Here is a 23,331-nt window from a genome sequence, read left to right on the forward strand (position 1 = left end):
ATTTGTTGCATGAAGATTAACAAGCGTAAATAAACAAGCGACAACCATTTATAATACCGGAAGTACCAACCAAATACTGAGATTTTGTCTATGTGGGGTGTCAGACATATCCACAAAAGAAACAAAATGTTATAAAATTATCATCATTTCTTCTTTAATCATACACTTATTAACATATCCGATGTTTTGAGCAGTGCAAAGCTCATCAACTGTTAAAAATATATGTGTTTTGTGACTGCGGATTCTTCGTCAGTTTGCATAACATTTTGTTGGTGATCCTTCCTGACGATATCTGTTCTGCAAATCTATGTAAAATGAATTAGCTAGTGTGGGAGTGATATGAACAAACTCCTACCTACCAAGATATGTTTTGTATTTATAACGTCAAATACACTCAAATGTAGATTATAAAAAAATCAACCGCTAAAACACCAAAATATATCTCAATAAATGACATTTTAATAACAATTCAAAGTTAATGTAGACTTGACCTTTTTTACTGTAATAGTCCGACTTTTCGCCATAAGTTGGCGCTGCACTCACAAAAAAGTGTTATTGACATGTATGGAGGATTGAAGAGTGGACTATCTCGTACTTTAAAATGTTTGGTAGTATTGGTGACGTATTTATAAAAAACAAAGATTATTAGTATGGTGTTTCAAAAACACGACCCAGTTCCATTACGCCTACTCAACTCCGTCCCATGCTCCGCGTGTACTATGAAAACCAGAGCTGATTTGAATAAAAACTGAATGAGCACAAGCAGTTTCAAGTTTGTATCAAAACTAGCATGGAAAACTAAACCTTTCATTACAGTGACTATAGTGCCTCCCTCCAAGCGCCGGCAAACAGAGAACCCACATAGCTAAAAGTCACATTCCTGAGTCTTCATTGAACAAAAACCGCACTTTAGGAAAGATCCATTAATTACGTAAATTTTGCATTTTAGCCACAATCAGTATGATGTAAAATTCAGCCCCTCCATACCAACTCTCATACAAACTTGAAACGACCTGTGCACTGTAAGCCCCTATTCAAACTAGCCCAAACCATCGGACAACACCAAAATATGAAACATAATCGTCTGCGTGGAGGAGCAAAATACTTTTTTTTGAACCACCCTAATTATTAGTTTGCTGCTACTGGTGCCGGTGTTTACATTCACTCCGTGATCAGCCTTTTAATAGTTTTGTCGGGGGCGATTAAAACATGACGTCCACTACTTTTTGGGATTTCTAGTCGCCCTCCCCCCTCTGTCACGTTTTTTTGTATACCTAGTAAATGTACTGTCACAAAATTTTAGACCCCCTCTCCCCCTAAAACCTGTAACATCATTTTTGAACGACCCCTCGGGCAAAAATAGCGGTTTATATTAAGTTTTTACATTATTCCAGTGACTGATTTCAAAACGTGAAGACTGATCTGCATCCGATCAACTTTTCTGGCTACTGTTGTGCGGATAAGTGTTGGATAAGTGCGTGCAAATTTGTGTATACCATGATTATGTATACCGTGGTCGTTTGGTTGGTGACTGTGACTCAAGAAACGCATGGGATACGTTCCGTGTAAAAAAAGTTTTCAGTTCAAAATTTGAAAATCCGTGTAAAAAAAGTTTTATGATTTCTCGACGAATCATGCAAAATGGAGCAACTTTGCAAAAATTTTGTATAGGATTTTTTTTACACGGCCGTGTAAAACTTGGGAACTTCATCTCATAGCAATGAAAAGGAGTTTAATATGTTTCAAATATTTTTTAGCAGTGAGCACGCATGTTATAAAAAAGAAGCGACGAGCTTGGTGCTGTATTTCTTTGTTTCGCGATGAGATGAATATATGTTCAGTGAGATGGACAACGGAACAGTTCACCTATATAAAAGTCATTATCGCTTCTGCCTTTCTCTAAAGAAAGTGGTGAATAGAGCATGGAAGCGCATGGTTCATAGTAGATTGACATAGAGCCCACAAAATCATAAATGTTTCATTCTATCAACATTTTAATTGTTTTTCGAACTTTCCTAGATTTTCCCCTAAACAACCTAAAAATCGTTTTCTATCCTCTATTAAGTGGGCTTCACAGCCGTGATGTCCGTTGTTAAATGCTACGTGTTAAGTATTCAGTCTATGCGACATTTGGCGAAAGACGTTGATCCTGTCTTATAATATGTATCATAATATATATCATTATTTAATTTGCTGTAAATATATGATAAAATGACAATATGCACTTACCCTATACGAGTACCTACGATGTTTTATCCTGCTTGTTCATTATTGTAGCCAAGTATGCGTTTATAATTTCATTTCCACTCCGGAGCTCCGTGCAAGATAAAGTTTTACATCAAGTAGATACCATAATGAAACAAATCCCTTTGATTAACTCTCAATTGATTTACTTCTTATTCATAATTCGTTTGAATGACTGGAAAATCCAATTTAGAGAAAGAAGAAGAAACAGAGATTAAAAACTCAGTTCATCCAAGAGCGAAGACCCATCAGGAATTTTTTTTCATATCCTTTTTGCCTTTCTCACACAACAAAGTTATACCGAAAGGTTTTCTTTTCACTCCAAAAGTGAACGAACACTCAGTAGGAAGCTTGGATATGCTTGATGTTATTTATATACCAATCGACACAGTTCGACGAAATGAGCAAATATGTAACCTTAGTCAAGTTTTCATATAAAAATTGTAGGGCGATTTTTTTTTTGCAACAAGTTGCATTCGACAGATGACAAAGCTTTGACCAATATTGAATATGGCCACGATCGACCAAAAGCTATGTAAAAATACTGTGTTGAATCAAAATCATTGCCGTCTTGGCTAAATTTGAGAAAGACAATATCACTATTGGATGAATCAATTTCTTTCATTACTGCCTTAGTTATGTGGTATTCCTAGAAATAAAAACAGATACTTCATTCTAGCGAAAATCAGTTATACCTATATGACAAAAATTTGTTATTCAAAATATTTAGGTGAGCATATGAGGTTCGTCTTAATTTCTGTTATATTCTTTGAGATGGTTCAGTGTACCGAGTAATTGTACAAGGTTCCAGCAAGTTTTTAAGAGTCTCTGGAATCCAGTTTCATATATTATAAAAGTAGCGAGGATTCATAGAAATCCATAGCAATGTCTCAAACCACTAACGAAATCCATGGAAAATTCTTAAATATCCATGAACAATTGAGAAAGTTAGGGATAATTTTTGAATTTCGTAAATCCTTTAACTGGGTTTGGAACCATAGAGCAATACAAATGTGTTATAGATATACACAACTTTAACATTTGTTACTATAGTGTTGTCAATGCTAAATGCCACTCGTCTACAGGGTCCGGCATTTGATCTGCTACGTAAGTTAGTAAACATAATATAACACAAAATACGTATTTGGAACTAGTGGGAACGTCGTTTTTTTATACCAGGGCACAGTGGCTAAAATCGTGTTTCGAGCGCGTTTAATTAATAGTATCTTTATTATGCAATTTAGCGTAATGGTGTATTCGAGACATTTTATCAGTAAGTTTATGCGATTCTTTAGAGGTATTCAGTTTACTGATCAATCCCCCTAAAAGTAAGATGAAAAATTTATTTTTTCCACTTCACAACATATAAGGTTTGATTCTTCTTAAAAGTTGTATCAAAAGTTCTCCTGAAAAACTTTGCCGAAGACACCAAGTTCGTAATTCCATTACTTTTGGAGACTTTTTACGTTGTATGCGGATAAACCCTTAAAATGTGTTTTTTCATCATATTTTTTCACTTTAATTTATACATTTTGTGCATGTTCTAGAAAGTTTTAGATAATATTAAAATACGCCGTTTGGTGACTATTGTGACTTAAAAACTTTAAAAATAAAAAAGCTATAACAGTTTTATTGGATTTTTTAGTCATATTTAATATAACTACAATTTGCCAACGAGCAAATTGTGGCACACAATCTCATACGCATAACAAAGTACAAGTAATGAGCTTTAAATTATTACCTCAACTTCAGAGTTGTAAGCGAATGGAAGGAATGTTTCATCAAAAGCCATTACCTACTATTCAAGGTAGAAATCAATCACCCTTCAATGAGTTGATGAACTAATGCACCATGCGTCTCCATGTGCTTGGTTGCTTATACATCGAACATGCTCAAAACTTGTTGGCATAAAAATCAATAAATCTCCAAAAGTAAAGAAATTACGAACTCGGTGTTTTCGACAAAGTTTTTCAGGAGAACTTTTGCTACAACTTTTATGAAGAATCAAACTTTATATGTTGTGAAGTGCAAAAAATAAATTTTTCATCTCACTCTTAGGGGGATTGTTCATAAGGCTTAATACCCCCAAGTTGCGCGTCAACTTACTGATAAAATGTCTCGAAGACGCCATCACGCTAAATCACATTATAAAGATACTATTAAATAAACGCGCTAAAAACTCGATTTTAGCCACTGTGCAGGGGTTGGGTCTTACGACAGGATTAGACGCCGGCTCAAAAGTGAAGGAAACCCAACTAAGGGGTTTTCAGGGTCAGTAATGGAAAAATTATTCCCAAATCTCAATCATCGAGCCCTTCCACACGAGTAAACTCGATTGCAAATTGGAAGAGTTGCATCACGCCTGAATTTTTCGTCCTCAGGGTGTCACTGAGTCGGTTGCTTCACATTTAGTAAGTTCTACATCATACCTTCCTTCCTCTCTCAAGTTATGGTGAAGATGGGCATAGCCAGGAGTAGTAATCCTCATGCTTTTGTGATTTTTATCCTGGATTTAAACCATGTATCGCACCCACCTTCATTTCTGATAGCAATCTGAATAATCGCAATCTCTCACGTCGTGAGACGAGATGCGGTAGTAACTTGGTTATATACAAATTGTACTTATGCTCAAAGTGTTTTGTTATAATTGTTCACGCAAGTGAAATTAAATGAGGAAGCGATTTGGATGGATTGGATTTATATTGAAGTATTGGTCAATCGTGGGGTCTCCAGTACACTTGCAAGCAAAGGCGTAAGATTTCCAATCCGGAGATGGCGAGTTCGATTCTCGATCCGGTCTAGGATGTTTTCGGGTGAGAAACATTCTCGACTCCCTGGACATAGTGTATCTATTGCACTTGCCACATAAGATACATACTCATGCAATGGCGGGCATAGAAAAGCTTTCAATTAAAAACTGAGGAAATGCTAATAGAATGCTAAGTTGAAAAGCAGGCCATATTCCAGTTTGAATGTAAAGCCATTGAAGAAGAAGAAGAAGATTGGTCAATCGTAATCAAAATGGAAATGTCACGAACAAATAAACTTATGATAATTTAATATTTAAACTAAGTGCAAGAATGCCAGTATCACAAGATTGAACGTTTCGTTGTTCTTCTACGCAATTTTTACCAATGAAGCAGAAGTTACATAATAAAGTTGAAATAAATATAAATATTATGTCCTACCTCCATGTAAAAACGAATACAATTGCATTTACATATCGAACGTATCCAATAACGTTTATAAGACTATTTGTTCAATGAGTAAATAAAGGCGTAACGACTAGAGACTGAATATTGCTTCACAATGAAAAGAAAAAGATTACTAGACATGCTCTTCGGAATCGGAACGGAATACATCCGCTTTGCATAAATCACAAATTTCCAAAGAAATGATGACAATTTGCATGACTGGATAAACTCCTATCTATTCAGTTGGCTGCTTACCCAAAACAATATCGTCCCACGAGTCACTTTATCGTTTTCATCCCAACAAATTTCAAGCTTCCTTCAAGGACGAAATGTTATTTCGAAAGCGAAGCCTATACTAAAGAAACAGAGATATATACCTAGCTAGTGTACATCTCCAACGGCAAAAGGCAGAGCAAACTTCTTCCCTTTGTATCTCCAAATTGCTCGTATCATTGCTCTCGCATTGTCGCCGGATGGTAATCGAATAAATATTTCACTATCATTATCCCTCATATGAAGCATTCGTAACACCATAACGGAGCACAAATGTCGGAGGTGCTCACGAAAAGAAAAGAAAAAACAAAACCATATTAAGCAGTTAGTTACGGACCATTTTGCACATTCACTGCTTTAGTATAACCGCTCACTAAGGAGAAGCAGTTGATTAAAAATTGAAATTCATTCAAGCCTACATTTTTCAATTATGTTCCTTTCTGAGCAATCTGCAGAGTAAATATCATTCTTGTTTTTATTTGTATCTTCATTTCTCAAGTGGGCAAAGCTACCGGCAATAAGTATGAGCACCGAACAAACACCAGATTACAGTTTTTTTATTCATTTTCTGAACTGGACTTCGAAATGAAATACGGAATGATGATGACAACAACGACGTTGTAGACAAGTAGGGAAAATATTATGGAGATGTAATTTGTTGAAAGAAAATCGGCATTGTATTGCTGTACAGTTTAAGACCTATAGAATACTGAAGCTTTCAATGTCGACAATAGCTACGTAGTTTTTTTTTTCTTAAATCAGTTGTTGTTGTTGTTGTTGTTGCGAATTTTTGGATTAGGTTACGTTATTATTACACATTCTTAATAAAAACAATGCGAAGAAAACGTTCTAGGAACATTCTACAACTTACGGAAGCAAGTTAAAACGGAAATGAATTGATGATGGGAAATTGATTTCCCTAGGTGCTAAGGGGAAAGTGGACACTCATGATTCACTTTTTGAGCTTTGTATATTACGATCAAAAATCTAGCATAAGATTTAGAAAATATTTAACAATAATTTGTGAATCAGTTTTAAAAACATTACAACGTAGCGTGATAAATTAAAAAATCAAATGAAAACTGTATTATGAAAAAATAGATATGACTTGATGTCTCAATAATAAAGCGCTAGAGAAAATATTTCTGTTTATAATTAATTTACTCTTAATTTTAAACATTTTTTTCTTAGGCATGGTTTTGATTGAATTAAAAAATGAACTAAAGCATGTTTTTCTACTAAAAGGCGTTCTGCCTCATGAGTTTTCCGGCAACGAAATATCACCACTTTGTTTAATTATGAATATCATCAATATGATTGAGATTTTTTCTAATTTTAATATGGCATCAGCTAGCTATATTGTTTAACTGTTGCGTGAGGTTGAAACACCCATGAAAATCGTTATAGCTAAGGCATAAAAGCAGTCTATGCTTAGCTAGGGCATATTGCCCCTCCTTCTCCTAAAGATGGAATTACCTTTGATTTTAATATGTTTATGTTAGATTGGGATCAAGAATTATATCTTATCCAGATTTCTGACAATAACCATTGATTTTAAAAATAAATATGAGAAACCAAAATGAGCTGCATTGAACCTACAAAAAATGTAAATTCAACGTAAAATGTTGCTTTGAGCTAGTTGAATGGAATGTCTTCATTTCCATTAGACATGTCAGAATGCCAAATATTTGACAACCATATACAGGTTAGACAAGTGGAAAACAATATTTTATCAAAACAAGAGCGTAGTATGGGTAATAAAACAGAAAACAGACAGTGACTATACCATCATTCAACTCACCACAAAAAATACGTGGCACACAGACGTACCGATTAGGGATATATTATAATATGTATTGATAAATTACTTCTCTAACTTGGTGGCTACCCGTAAAGAGAATAATTTATCGTCACTCTTATATTTATTATAACAAAAGAAAAAAAATCAAACAGCAGATGGACTTGATTTTTTATTTTACTATCATTTTTATCGAGATAAAATGAATTTTTGACTCTGAGATTGAATATAAAACAGTTCCCCTATATACTTCTTGCCATCTTAGATTCATCGAACTAAAAGATAACAGGTAAAAAAAATCCCACGGGGAAAACTTCTTTTCTCATTAGAACCAGCTCTAACTGTTGTTGAACATGTGGCTGGCTGCAAGTCCCTCCGAACGACAGCGAGACGAGCGGCTCCATTCTTACCGCAACGAAAAGCTACAGGTATGAAATGAAAATGTAGATACTTGTGACAGCGTGCACCCCACTTCGCTCTACTCACCACCTCATCGAGCTTCCTCTCGCCGTACACCAAACCAACCAACATCTCTCCCCTAGTCCTGTGCACCTTCGTACAGCAATTTAGACTCCCTCACGCGCCAGCCATCAGAGTTATTCAGCCTGGCCGCGTTATCTCTCCCGCTCTCATCTACCCGCTGCCACGGCCAACTGCACACGATCGCACTTGGACGGGAAAAACTTGCCGTGCTTATTTTCCACCGCCAGTTCCAAGCAGCAGTGTGACGGGTAAAAATTGCCACCCACCGCCCACGCTTGCCATGTGTAAGAATATGCTCCAGCCCAGTCGCGTTTCTTCGTTCATTGCTGTGTGGGTACGTTCCTATTTATTTTCATCTTTAACTATTTAACGTGGTTCAGTCATCAGTATTTTGATATGTTTTTTTTTTAAATCCAAAATGAACTGGTAATGATTTAATTTGTTTTGATAAATTTCCGTCGCCATTCAGATTTAGAAAAAAATCGGATTGGAAATATTCTCGATTTTTCTGAGGCATAAGAGTATCATCTTGTTGATCTCGTAAATTGTGATATATGAATGCCAAAATAGGATCTTGAAGTCATTATTATGAAAACGCAAAATGAACACACAAAAAAGTTTCGCAATTCCAACGATATATAAAAGCCCAATAAGCAAGTTAACATTCGATATTAAATTATTGTATTGTAAATGTATTGAAGTGCATTTGAAAATACAAAATATGTTTGTCTGTAAACTTATCCTTCTTCTTCAAAATCTCTACATTCTAGGTGAATCACCCCGAGGCAAAACTCAAGTGTCGAAACAATAGATTGAAAGGTAGGAAAAACCGAAGTTTTACACTTTTTGATGAAACATATGTTTTATTATGTATTATGCATTATGATATCTAGCATTTTGGTGAGTACAATATACTATGCGCCTCCACCCACTGTTCATACCAGAATGCATATTCCCCAACGACTGGGGCGTTGATCACTAAAAGCTTTGTTAGGAAAATTATTTTTTTGCTTTTTAGTGGAATGTCCTCACTTACCATAAGACGAGTTTGTACAATCCCATTCAATTCCACCACTTAATTGTACCTTGACAGATACTGTTTCGATTTAGTGTTTTGGGCTATTTTAAATTTTGAAAAAAATCTACCAAATATATAAACGCCGAAAACTATCGCAACAACCTCTATACGGAAGCTTTCGATGTGCTCTACAGATTCTTGTGAACATTGCGATTCGTTCCGTTCATGTTTTGACCATGTTGAAGTGATTTTCGGGCTTTTAAGTGCATAAAAACACTGTTTCCCCTAAAAGTCTCTGTTCTACAAAATTCTTGAATTTATGACAAATCATTGCTACTTTATTATATTATTATTTCTATTTTTCCCTGGACGTAAAGCACACCAAAAGCTTCCGCATAAAGCTATGTCCATCTAGAATCCGGAATAATAAAACATCTGTATCTAGGTAACGGATTGACATACAAATAAGGGTAGGGTAAGACGGTATAATATGCCCCCCTAAGGGAACTCCTCGATAACTTTTTACTTTTCAACGCAATTTATGCAAACTTTGTGTTATTTGGTAGTCCAGGAAGTCGCAAATGCATTGCCCGTGAGTAGTCATATAAAAATATTACAGATAACACGTAATAAATCTTTTTTGAAAACTCGTAAAAAATGGATTTCAAAAAGTGCCTGGGCAATACGCCCCACCTTAACCAAAGACGTTTCATAGCCCTTCATTAGTATTTTATCAATTACATAATAAAAAGGTTACAAATTCTTATGTGCTTGACAATAAAAAACCAACATAAGTCCATTTAAGCAGGTTGGGATTACATTTCAATAGTTTCCATATAATTTGGAAGCAACTGTTGCAAGCTCGCCACGCTTGTGTCCAGTTGGTAAGGGCATATTGTCCTGCCTACACTGACTGGGGCGTTTTGACCAGCGAAACATGTTTTTGGAAAACGTAACATTTTTGAAGATGGAAGCAATTTTATATTATATTAACCACTGAGAGAAGTTATTTTGTTGCCCAACTAAGTGTTCCAGTGCAAGTTTTGCGGACAGTATGCTAGCGTCGCTCCAGAATGTTGAGCAAACAAACATTAAAAGTTACATCAAAACTGTGACTTTTTGTATTTTGCAAATATTTTCATTATGTTACACACAAATACTCCCATATTCACATAGGATGATGGTTTTACAAATATTTATAGGTACCAACTGAATTTGACCCTTAGTTAGTTATAGTTTTCTAGAAATCAAAGAGGGGCGTTTTGGTAAGGTGGGGCGCATTATACCGTCTTACCCTAATACATCAAAACAAAAGTAATTTTCTGTACTTTAAAGAAAAAATATAAATGCAAATCATTCCTAGTTTTCTAGTGACAATTCGCACTTTCTTTTTAATTCCTCTCATAAAATGCTGCACATCTTCGGAGACAACTTCCTTGGGACATTTGTTCCATATTTTGGTCATCTGAGTCGCGTCCCGAGCTGTTTATCCACTTTTCTTAAGCTTCCGCTTCATTATTGCCCAAAATGTCGCGATGGGCCAGAACTGCGGGCAGTTGGGTGGATTTTATTTTTATTGTTGAAATCTACGTTATTATCGCGGTACAACTGGACGACTTCCCGGCTGTAGTGGCAACTCGGGAAAATTTACCAGACCATCATTTATTGCAAAGTTTGTTGGCGGAAATATAATCAGAATCCATCATTTCGCGCACTGTAAGGGCTGCCGTTTTTTGACACTTGAAAAATGTCTAAAAACGGCAGCCATTACCGCGCGCGAAATTCTGGATACGGAGATTTGCTGTGCTGCGAAGTTCTCAATCCTACACCACGTTTGAGAGATTTCATTCTCTTCGAAAGGAAATCATACTATTTTCACAAGATAAAGCAAAACCAATGCCCAAGCCGCATCGTCCTGAATGGGTGAGTGGCTTGGCCTTTATAGTAAACATCACCAAATATCTCAATGACTCGAACATGAAGCGACTGAAATTTCAAATCAGGTATCGAACTTAAGTCGAGTCAAGTACGAGACACTGAAGACGGCCTTACTGTTGAGGTCGAAATACGTATCTGTCAAGATACAATTAAGTGGTGGAATTCAATGGGATTGTATAAACTCGTCTTATGACAGGAGAACACAGTTCCTCAACACCGTTTACTGTTGTGAATAATGTACTTGAAATGTGCTCAAATATAAATTTCAGAAAGACTCATGTTTTGTAAGATATTTTCTCTCTCCAGAAGAATATATCAGGAATGAAAGCAGTAAAAAGTAGGTAAGTTGATATTTAACCGATATATTTAACCGATATTTTAATAGAACCGTTCAATCCACTCATAACTAATGTGTTATCCAGAGGTCTCATTTATATAGATTCAAATAAGAAAGGTTGGGAATTTTTATTTGAATTTATCACAAATAGACAGTTGTAGGGAGATTTGAATAAATAAAATTTTAAGTTTTTCCCATACAAATTTCCATATAAACATAAATTGACTTCGCGCCACCCCTAAATGGCCACCGAATTGTCTGAAAATTTGCCAGGATTCCTATATTATCGAAATGATGCTAATAGACATATGGGAGTTGGAATTTTCGAACATTTTTGAAATTTGAACTGCCCTAGTGACCATTCTGAAAATCGGCCCGTAACTTGAAAAGGTTGAGCAGGCCTGATTTATAGTTCAAGTCGTGAATCGGTGTGTTGTAGGTTGGTAGATTAATATATGTCTAGACATGTCTGTTAGGCCAACTTGGAAACAGTTGGGTCGAGCATCGAGCGAAAACAATAGCTTGAATGTTTTTAGTGAATGCGTAGAATGATTAATCAACAAGTTAGCCTCCTAGAGTTTTCCCTTAGTTACGCAAATAAGCATCGCTCACCATTTTGACAACTCGTAATTAATTCCGGTGACAATTCGTTAGACTATCACCAAATATTATATATTAACAATATAGCCCACTTTGGCTAAAAACAGGCGAACGCGACTAAAGCGCTACAACGGATGGCGGTCGAACTATCCAATCACAGCAACGCGTGGAATCGCAACATTGCTATTAAAACTGAACAAAATGTTAAACGTCATGTCACCCTTCAATCACCCCACGCCACCGTGAGTATTCTGGGTCCTTCTTCTCACTCAGCAAAAAAAATCCGATCAACTTCCGGTCCCGGCAGGCTTTAAAATCTTTGCTATCATTCACAAGGTCCGTAAATCGTACAAGAAGCTTTTTTTTTCGCAGTGATATTTCGCAACAGTTTTTTTAATCGAAAGAGTTTTGCAAAGTCTCCACCCCTTTCAATTTTTAGATTTCAAGAGAGTTATATTTTATGGTACTTAAGCAGATTTTTTTTTTCTTCTAAATGACTGCAGCCAGCGCCGTAGCGTAAACTTTTAGCGCCCTTGGCTTAATTCTTATTGGGCGCCCCTTTATTTTAAGTAAAATTGAACCTGCGATAATTTACATTTAGAACAATTTTAATCTTACTATAAAGAAGTAAGATTAAAAGATGAAAACTTTGATATTAGAATACTTCAATATTCAGCGGTGGATTGCTAAATATTTATTATCAAAGCACATTCCTAGAAAACTCTTGTAACATCCTACTCTAAGGGGCCCATACACTTTCCGACATATTGTACAACTTTGGCTCCGCCCCCAGGAAATGTGGTTCGGTCGGAGTAAAGTCGGACCGTCTGTGTTCAAATTGTACTATCCAACAGTCGTACAACATGCCCACAGACGGTCCGATTTTACTCCAACCGAACCAAATTTCCTGGGGACGGCGGAGCCAAAATTGTACAACATGTCGGAGCCTATACGGGGCCCCTGAAAAGCTTCGATCGATGATCGAAATGCCTATCTTTTCGGTGGTTATTTGGCGTTTCAGTCTATATTGTGAATGAAAAACAACTATATGTTTTCTTTCTCAAACGTTTCGATCCTTATTGGATCTTGAAACGCCAAATAACCACCGAAAAGTACATTGCTAACAGTCTACATAATTCAAAGAAATGCCTATCTAGTTGGGGATTAAAGTGAATCAGAAACTTCGTCGGTCAGATACGATATCAGACTTAATCATATCAAGTAAATCCTTATTTCGGGGTGAAGTGATTATGATTGGAATCGTCAATACCAAGATCAAGAAAAATTCAAAGCTGGTCGGCGGTTTAAAGATACTTCGGGACTTTGTTAAGCCAGTAAAATCCAACTCTGAAGTGAGATGAACGATGGTCAGAATCGCTATAGGACTCGTTTTCCTGAGGTAAGGAAATAACGAAAATGATTTTTTCTTGAAACAGATTCCCTTTGCCCAGATTAAGGCAATGGTGAATGTGATTCCCTCTTCAGCGTTTACCTGGAATAAGAAAATGATCACAATCACTTCTTTGGAACTGTCCGGAATAAGGTAATCGAAGATATAATTTCTTCCTAAAACGCTTGTCCACTTTAAGGCTAAGGCGATGAGATCTCTTCGCAAAAGCCAAGCCTTTGCTCATCTTTCTTTGACAGCACGCATTGGACCATAAATCAACAATAGATACCCGTATTAGTTATGACAAATATCTGTTATGCCAAAATTTCCAAATAACTTAAACTTGTATCGCAATACAAAATTAAGCCAAATGTCCGTTATGGCAAATGACCGATATATCAAAGATTGTTTATACTCAGTTACATTATGCCAAAATGGCTCTATGCCAAATGACCCAAACCGAATAGTTTTCAAAAATTAGAAAAAGCAAAAAAAAATAAAAAAAAGTTGAACAATTTTGTTAAGAAAATTATTTTGAGCTTTTTAGTGGAATGTCTTCACTTGTTATAAGACGAGTTTGTACAATCCCATTGAATTCCACCACTTAATTGTATCTTGACAGATACGTATTTCGACCTCAACAGTAAGGCCGTCTTCAGTGTCTCGTACTTGACTCGACTTCAATACGTATCTGTCAAGATACAATTAAGTGGTGGAATTCAATGGGATTGTACAAACTCGTCTTATGACAAGTGAAGTTGAACAAGTCAAGTTGAACATATTTCCCCATAGATGACCCTTTCCTTAGAAACATTCATTGTACATTGCATATTGCGGGAAAATGTATCCCTTTTTATGCCCTTTTTATTTTTAAATACTTAAGTATTTCCCCTATTATAAAACATTGTTGTTTTTTGTGGATATTTAATTTGTAGAAAATTAGTTCTTTGTATTGCTAATTGTGATTTATTTTGGTATTTCTTGAGTCGCAATTTCTTATTTTTTTAACTTATTTTTTTTACTTATTTACTTATAATTTTATGGAACACAAAATTTCTGCCGATAACATCAAAGACCTCAATAGAATTCGAGGGAGAACGAAGCGTTCTATGAGTAAGCTTTTGGGAGGCGGCTGCTTCTCGGATTTGTTTGTTTTGGACTTGTACCTAGATATCAGGTGGCGATAAACTTATTCTCATGACTTGTGTTGATTGAGAGATGTTTACTGCATGTAATCGCCTTATTTGCCCCATCTTTGCTGGGTTTCCTATTCATATGGGACATGCGATAACAGGCACTAGGGGCAGCAGGGACTATGTCCAAGGGCTTGACGACCCCTCCCCATGGCCACTGCGAGTTAGGGGGCCTGCCTAGGATGTAGTGGGGTTTGACAGTGGGCTCTGTTAAACCTCTACAAAAAGTTGCATGTGTTCATAAGCAGGCCCTATCAAACCCAGTCAACACATGAATGTATATGGTGTCGTGTAGGATGCTGAAGTGCAGGCGATAGGTACTTTTCCACACAACATGTATATATGTATCGTCTCCAATTTAGCATCTTGTATTGCACCATGTGCGTTTTTATGTGGACTGGGAAGCGACCGTGTGCCGCTCAAAGCGCACAAGCCCAACACGAGTGCCAACCGGCACATCAGGATTAATACCAGTGAGATCCTGATTACGGTATACTGGTCAAGGCAAGTGACACACACGCGCGCGCGAAAGTAATGCAAAATAAACGACATGTAAAATGAACGTAAATTTACATTCTTACTTAACGTCAAATAGAGATAAAATAAGGGTTGCTGAATAACATTAGCTTTCCGATTACTATCAATTATTTTCAATCCCGTTTCTTTTTTACTTTTCTTACGTTAATGAAATGATAACGCGGGCGCCTAATCCGAAATTCAAATGAACAATCGCTCACTTTGAGCGATTGATTGTTTATTCTCGCGAAGAATGAACAATTGAACAAATCAAGGAAATGCTAATACTGCTGTGTAGAAGTTTCATAGGTCACATCACTTTCCATTGTGAATCCCGATCTATGTTACTGATTACCCCACCCAACTAACACTACTTCCTTCCCGTGGTAAATGTGGAGATGCAGAGGTATTCTCGGTCTCTAGTAGCAACAATTACCACACACTCACATTCCCTCCCTTTCCCAACTGACTGTAAGGACTTGGCCGGCGCCGTTATTGATCAATATTTGCGAGCTGCTGAAACGTGCACTTCGAGAATAGTTGGTAAATCCCAACCACTATTTACTTGGATCGTAGTGCAATTTTCACCAGTTCTGATCAATCACGGAGTAGCAACCATTGATATGTACAGTCAGTCTAAGTAAGTAAGTAAGTAAGTAAGCATATGGGACATGCGATAACAGGCACAGTTTTATTGAGACATTGAAAAACAACAAAGCCCCTGAGGTTGACCAACTACCAGGAGAGCTGTTCAAATACGGTGATGGTGACGGCTAGAGCGCTGCACTGGGTAATTGACTACCAAGAATTGGGAGGAGGAAGTTCTGCCGCAGGAGTGGATGGAAGGTGTCATGTGTCCCATCCCAAAAAAAATTGCGATAAGCTGAAGCAGAGGTATGTAGCGAGCAAGGTGGATCGATCAGGTGGAAGACGAATTGCTTACTCTCCGTTATTCGTTCCTGATCGGGATATGTTTCATTCAATGCTTTCGCCATTGCTTTCGAAAGTTATCATTATCAAGATAATGGCGAACTGAGCCAAAACAGGTCTTCACGATGTCTTAGTTAATGGGAGGAAGGCAGTACCATTACTAGGTGTGTGACCTTGTTTTGTTATCATTATAAATATGAAGTAACAGACAAACAGCTAAATTTAAATAAAAAAAGGTTCTTTTTTTTCTGGAAAACTCCAATGGAAAATTAATGTTCATCTGAAAAATGTTGATCTGGAAAATAAATATGACATAAAAGACTAAAATAAAAACTCCCCCTAAAAAAATATAAATTTTCTATAAAAAAAATTAGGGTATGATCAATAAATAAAAATAAAATTTCCACAAATAATGCAAAAATTCCATTAATAATTAAGAATTATTCACAAAACAAAAATAAATTAGCACTTTTAAAGCAAAATTGCAATTATAACAGAAGAGTTTTCCATAAAGAAATCAAAATGTTCCACGGAAAAAATACAAAATCTCCATAAACAATTACAAAATTTTCCACAAAATAAATATTTTTTTCCACAAAAAAATCAAAAACTTTCCTTTGTCATAAGACGAGTTAATACAATCCCATTGAATTCCACCACTTAATTGGAGTGGTGAAATTCAATGGGATTGTATTAACTCTTCTTATGACAAGTGAAGACATTCCACTAAAAAGCTCAAAATAATTTTCTTATCAATAACTTTCCTCAAAAAAAAAAAGAGTAATATAAAAACAAGAAATCCACCTAGCAACGATGTTGCATTTCTCGTGCATCATAAAATTTATTGAAAAAATCTCATTAGAAAGATCAGAAACGCACTTTAGGGGAATAGATCGCATGTTTTCTATAATTTTGCATGTTTTTGCATTAATTAATAAGCATGAAACACCATTTTTTTTTCGATTTTGAATTTTTTTTCAAGGGTGGAATTTTGGTAAAAACAATGATTTCAATAATTCTAAAAAGCAATGTCCGATCGGGCCAAATAGTAAACAATGGGACCGCATTCCCCATCGAATGCAACTTATTGCGAGTAAATCGGGTAATGCTAAGTTCCAAAAAGTGTGTCTACAAAATTTGTACCCATATACACACACATACAGACATCACCTCGATTCGCCGAATTGAGTCGTTCGATATACAATTCTTTCTGTACGAGAAGGGCAAAAATAAGAAAATTTCTATAAAAAAGCAATAAAACTGAGCAGGAAAACCGGAAAACTATGGCTTAGTTAGCGAAACATAAAAAAAATCTCTGGAATTTTTATGATGTTTTATGTTTAATCTATGGCCAATTCATATAAATGTACAAATTTTCCGACATTTATATGGCGCATTTGGCTATGCAAACCCATTCGGTAGAAAAAAATGCAAGAACCAAAATAATACGGATGCTGGAATTAAGACACTTCATTTATTTAATAAATTAATAAAGGAAATTAATTATTATTTAAATTATGCACATAGGAAAACGGTTCGGCACTTCATCTCATAGATCCTATGTTCACTCCATCAAAACAAAGCAATAAAAACGAATTTGATGTTCCTTATTTTCATGATGTTTTTAGCAGTGAGCACGCCTGTTAGCAAAAAGAAGCGACGCGATTAGTGCAGTATTTATTTGTTTTGCAACGAGATGAATATATTTTCAGCGGAATGGAAAACGGAGCAGTTCCCCTATTTGGAGCATGCAAATAAAGGCAACATTTAATTGAACTTACTGCTATTTTAAATTGAGTTTAAACTAAGCTTTTTTGCTAAATATATATTGTTGGTGTTCATAATTCTAAATTCACACTTATTTTTTTTTAACTTTTTTTTCTTATAACTGAAGTTGGGCATAAAGACTTTTGAACAATATGAGATACACATATGTTTTTGCCTTTCTCGCATACTAAGTATACGTAAAGGCTATATGATCACTCCAAAACCAAACTTTTGATAGAAGGCTCGGAGACCCATAGTATTATATACCAATTGACGCAGCTCAACGAATTGAGGTGATGTCTCTTTGTGTGTATGTATGTGTGTGTGTATATGTGTATGTGCACAAAATTTTTTAGACACACTTTTTGGAACTTAGCATTGGCCGAATTTCTTGCAACAAGTTCCATTCGACTGAGAATCCTGTCCCATTGTTTGCTATTGAAAATTGGCCAGGTTGGACTATGGGATCAGAAGTTATGGCCAAAATACTATTTTCTATGCGCAAAACACGCTAAAAACCACTCACTCATATTTTTTAGTATTATTTTTGCACGAGAAAGGCACCAACACCGCTAGGTGGATTAATCAGGATTTTTATAAATAATACAGACGAGTGACAAGAAAAGGCCAGATCTTGGGCCAGATAATTTAACGTTCAAATCATTTTCATCAGTCATTATTTAAATTGAAACGCAGATCAAATCATTGTTACCGAAAATATAGAAGTGAATTAATGAATGCTAATTAATAAACCACAATCATATTGAAAAACCTTCATGATTAAACAATTTATATTGTGCAATCTATATGGCATGCTTCCTTGAAAAAAAAATCATTTCAGCAGCTAATTTGAAACAAATATGATTTTCTTTTTTTTACACACATTTTTCAACTACTAATTTTGAATGATGACGAAAATGTCTGCAGATCGTTCATTTGCGTTCTGAACTATTGACATCCTAAAATATTGGAAACAAGGTTTGACGCAATCCTATATGGGGTATTCATACAAAGAGATATAAATCTAGAAATATTTGTATGATAATAACCTGAATGTCCATATTAGTTGAAAGTGTCTGGCGTTCCTTTGGTGGCGATCCTTGTAGAGAGGAAATTAACTATAATCCCTGTATCTATAAATCCACTGTGTTCAATTCACTTGTGATATTTGTTATACATACTTCAGATTCGAAAATCGTCCATTGCCGCATCAATTCACTGATTTTGAATTAATTATTTAGTCTTCCGTTTGATAGAAATGAAAATTGCATTCCACAGATTTTTGGTAACGATTGACTTATATTCGCACGTCATTGATCTCAATCACTATTTCGGGCAATTCCACTAATTAGATGAAATCCAAACCAAAAAATCCACCGGAAAATCAGCACTCTCGCTATACGAGCTCACGTACACACTCATGAGGAACACATGCTACTGTGGTTACCGCTGGACCCGGGGGTTTCTTCTTACACTTGACTATTTGCGCAACGGAAAAATAAATTTTTGATTCCCAAATTTTCCTCCTGCTACTGCCGAACAAGCAAATTCAATTTGAACCAATGTGCGTAATCGATTAAATCCACTCGTTGCCGTATGGGATCGAATTTTCTTCTCGAAGCTCTTCTTCCCGCTCACCTGGCACCTGGTCCCCAGGTTCCCTCCGTGGGAACCGAAACAGAGATATTGGATATTCGCACAATATTCAAAGGAACACACTACAGCTTCACCACCACATTTCTGCAAAAAAAGAAAACCGTACGCTACGTTCCACCGTGTCGGTTTGAACTCCTTGAATTCTTCTCGGCAAAAACCGCAGCACTCCTCTAAAGCATTCATACACAAACAGATTCTGGATCACGGATCACTGAACAGGGCCCGCCTTCCCCCGCAAAAACACACACTTTTGGCCCACGGTGCTCGCTTCATTGCACTGAATTGGTACTGCTTGAATATTTAATGCACATGTACATATGTGCTGCTGCCTGCTATTTGTGAGAAATTACGGACAAACGGAAAGTGATGATGCGCTTCATACAAAAATTCTAAAGAAACTGAGGTCGCTGCCGAAGCGGATGGACCTGGCCACCGACCGACCGTCGAGAATCAACAGACTGTTGGCGGTGAGTCGGCGCACTTAGCACCGTGGCACGACACGGCCGGATACCGGAGCGAGTCTTCTCAACAGGTTTGTTTTCCACACGCATCCTCTCCCATTTTCCCGGCGATCGATCGAACTGATCGGTTTTGCGACTCTCGCGAGTCCAGCAGTCGGTGGTGAATTTTCCCGCATTTGTTGCAGCCTGGCGGATATTGGAGGCGCCAACTGCTGAGAAAGAGAATCGGGAAAGCTACCTACCGTTCGACGGTGCAGAAAATATAGGTTAGATGATATGTTGACCTTCACACGTGGCTCAGTTTGCAGTGAAAAATTCTTGATCTGGAGCCGAGATGGACGTGCAAATGTGACAGATATCGGGTTAAGCTGTTCCGTTTTGCTATCAGCTTTCGTGCTTTTTGTTGATTTTGTTATCATGGTTTTGACGGAATTGAATAAACTAGGTATTTGTAATCCACAGATTTTTAAAAATATATTTAATAAATCACGTGTTAGGTCACAATACTTCTTTGCACAAATAAATATATGCTATAAGCCACCCAACACGATGGGTACAGTCGATCGAATAAAAGCTATACTTCTATTAAGTTCAACAACATACAAATTATAATTTGTAAGTTCATGAGCAATTATAGACAGCAACGATAATAGAACTCAATACTCAATGGAACGCCATAATTTTAGACATAATTGATTCTGTGTAATTGGTCTGAGACGAGCTCGGTGGTCTAGTGGCTACCGCTTCTGCCTTATAAGCAGGAGGTCGTGGGTTCAATTCCAGGCTCGTCCCTTTCCTACTTTGTATTTCTATCTTAGTTCTTTCTGTATTTCACGTTCTACCAAAACGATTCCTACTGTTATAACCTTCCACACAATCCCAAAACCTCCTGTGGCACCTATGAGAGGTCGTAGAGTTCTCTGCATCTTTCTTAAGTAGGTGTCCAACTAACCATCCTTCCCTTTCCTCAGCATTCGCAAGGACGTGGCCAGGACAGATCTCGACTATTGGAGGGTACATTGCTTCCATCTAAGAGATAGTGATTAGTCCCAAATCAATATCTGTGGTAACGGACGAATGTAATACAATAGTCTTGGCTTGTACCACCTACGAATTTGTGCGAATTGCTCAATGCTAATGCTAATGCTAATGCTAATTGATTCTGTGTAATTGGTCTGTGAATATTTTCAGCACGTTTCTCTATTCTACGTCATTCTAAGTTTATATGAGAATTAACGGACGTATACGCTTTTATAAAATACGAAACCGTGGGGTTGCACAATGGTTCGAAGGCAGCCAAAACCTCAAAAATCGAAATTCGTATTTCGGTCGGAATTATATTTTTCTCATTTTATAGGATACTTATGTGGTTCAAATTCAAAATTTTAAGAAGTTCTGTTGAGTTTTGACTTTATTACATCATTTTTAATTGAACATGAGTGTTGATTTCTAATTGAAAACGCTGTTTAACAATGCGTTTAGATCAGCGTCGTACGGCTTCAATTACATCACTAACCCCAATATTATTTCAAGACTTCATTATCAGGGTCTTAAATAGTATGCGTATGTCAAATATAGGTGACAGAAGTCAACTTAAGTTAACTTTATATACAAATTTAATTAAATTACTTACATTTTTTTATTGAAGTGATCCAAAAGTATATGCGCCAATGAGTGCACATAATGATTCTATGCTCATTACAAAGCTGAAAGCAATAGCTTTCTATTAATCACTATTTTGTTTTGCGAAAAGTTGCGATAAGCTGCTTTTTAACGTTTTTGTATGAAATATGCTTAGTATTTTTTTGTTCTGTTTCTAATTGAACCTCACAAATGCGTATTTTTTGTTCACAAGAGCCTTAGAAATGCCTTTTTCTAATTATTAGATTGAAGTGTCTTACTTCCAAAATCTGTTCCTGCCATCCGAGACGAGTTTTTTTTTTCATATGGATTTTATTGTTGGGATTTTGTTTTTGTCTATTAATCCGAAATATGTAATCATGCTGAAAGCTTTTCTACAGCATATGAAAACTCATAGTATTGGATATTAGCATGGTTCATCACTTTGCAAAAAAAATGATTCTACCTATACATAGTTTCAAATTCTAATGTTTGAGCTCAAGCTAAACTATCCTTGCCAGCAATAGACAATGTTGGTACTGATATTTGAACTGAAAAGCTGAACCGAAACAACTATTTGAACAAGCATAACAGATGAATAAAGCTACCGCGATTCTATCAATCAAATCACACACTACTATCTATATTTGTCTATTTCAATAGTATTTCAAATTTTTAAAAGTTGATTGTAATTGAACAGAGCACAAGCCGTTCGAAGTTTGTATGGAATTTACTACGATAACAGTAACTTTAGTCAAGAAACAACGTTTCGCCGCACTGTCCACTGACCTTTTAAAATTTATTTTTACATTGTGAACAAATAGATCATCTTTTGTTTTATCTTGTCTTAGCACATGAACAGCCAGTATTTAGCAAGCAATTATTGTGATACGAAAACTATTTAGAGTTTTTTTGTGGTTTATCTTCACTTGGACGAGTTAATACTACCATTTTTAATTCCACCACTTGAGTCAAGTACGAAACACTGAAGACGGCGGCGTGGCTGATGGAGTCGAAATACGTATCTGTAAAATAACAATCAAATGGTGGAATTAAATGGAATAGTACTAACTAGTTTTATGGCATCTGAGATCGTCTCTGTAATGATCAGTTTTCAAAAACCGAATTTAGATGTAAAATAAAAGTATTTGCTATTCACAGAGATGCCGAAAAAGGCTATATATTACCAAAGTAATGCTTCCAACACCCACGATCAAGTCTGTATGTGACAAAAAGCCTCGAAATACCATGATACAACCATAAAACCAACTTTTAGGGACATTTTGAGGTTTTGGCCACCCTTTGTTCTAGAGCGAACCACTGTGGGTCGGTTTAGCATCAGTGCTCTGTGACCAAAAGATTCGATTAGTACAAATCACGCGCTTAGAACCATAGAACTTTTGCCAATAGCTTCAATGCTCATCTCACCATTGTTGGCCGCAATAACATAACCGCTTGAGGGTTCCATTCATTTCATTTATTTAGTTAACATCTAAACAGATAACACTGAATCAACAATTTGACGCCACAATGCACGGTTCGAGGCCGCATCTCTCCATCCTCGGATACGCCCCACGCTCACCAAGTCGTTTTGCACCTGGTCTGCCCATCTCGCTCGCTGCGCTCCACGCCGTCTCGTACCTGCCGGATCGGAAGCGAACACCATCTTTGTAGGGTTGCTGTCCGGCATTCTTGCAACATGTCCTGCCCATCGTACCCTCCCAGCTTTAGCTACCTTCTGGATACTGGGTTCGCCGTAGAGTTGGGCGAGCTCATGGTTCATTCCAGTGTTGGGAAATGAGTGAGCATGGTTCGTTCCATCCTCACTCACTCACTCATATGAGTTGAACCAGTTCTACTCACGCGTGAGTACTCACAGGTATGGTGAGCACTCACGCGTGAGTAAACTCACG

Source organism: Armigeres subalbatus, chromosome 2 (genome assembly GCF_024139115.2).
Source record: "Armigeres subalbatus isolate Guangzhou_Male chromosome 2, GZ_Asu_2, whole genome shotgun sequence".
NCBI classification, from domain to species: Eukaryota; Metazoa; Arthropoda; class Insecta; order Diptera; family Culicidae; genus Armigeres; species Armigeres subalbatus.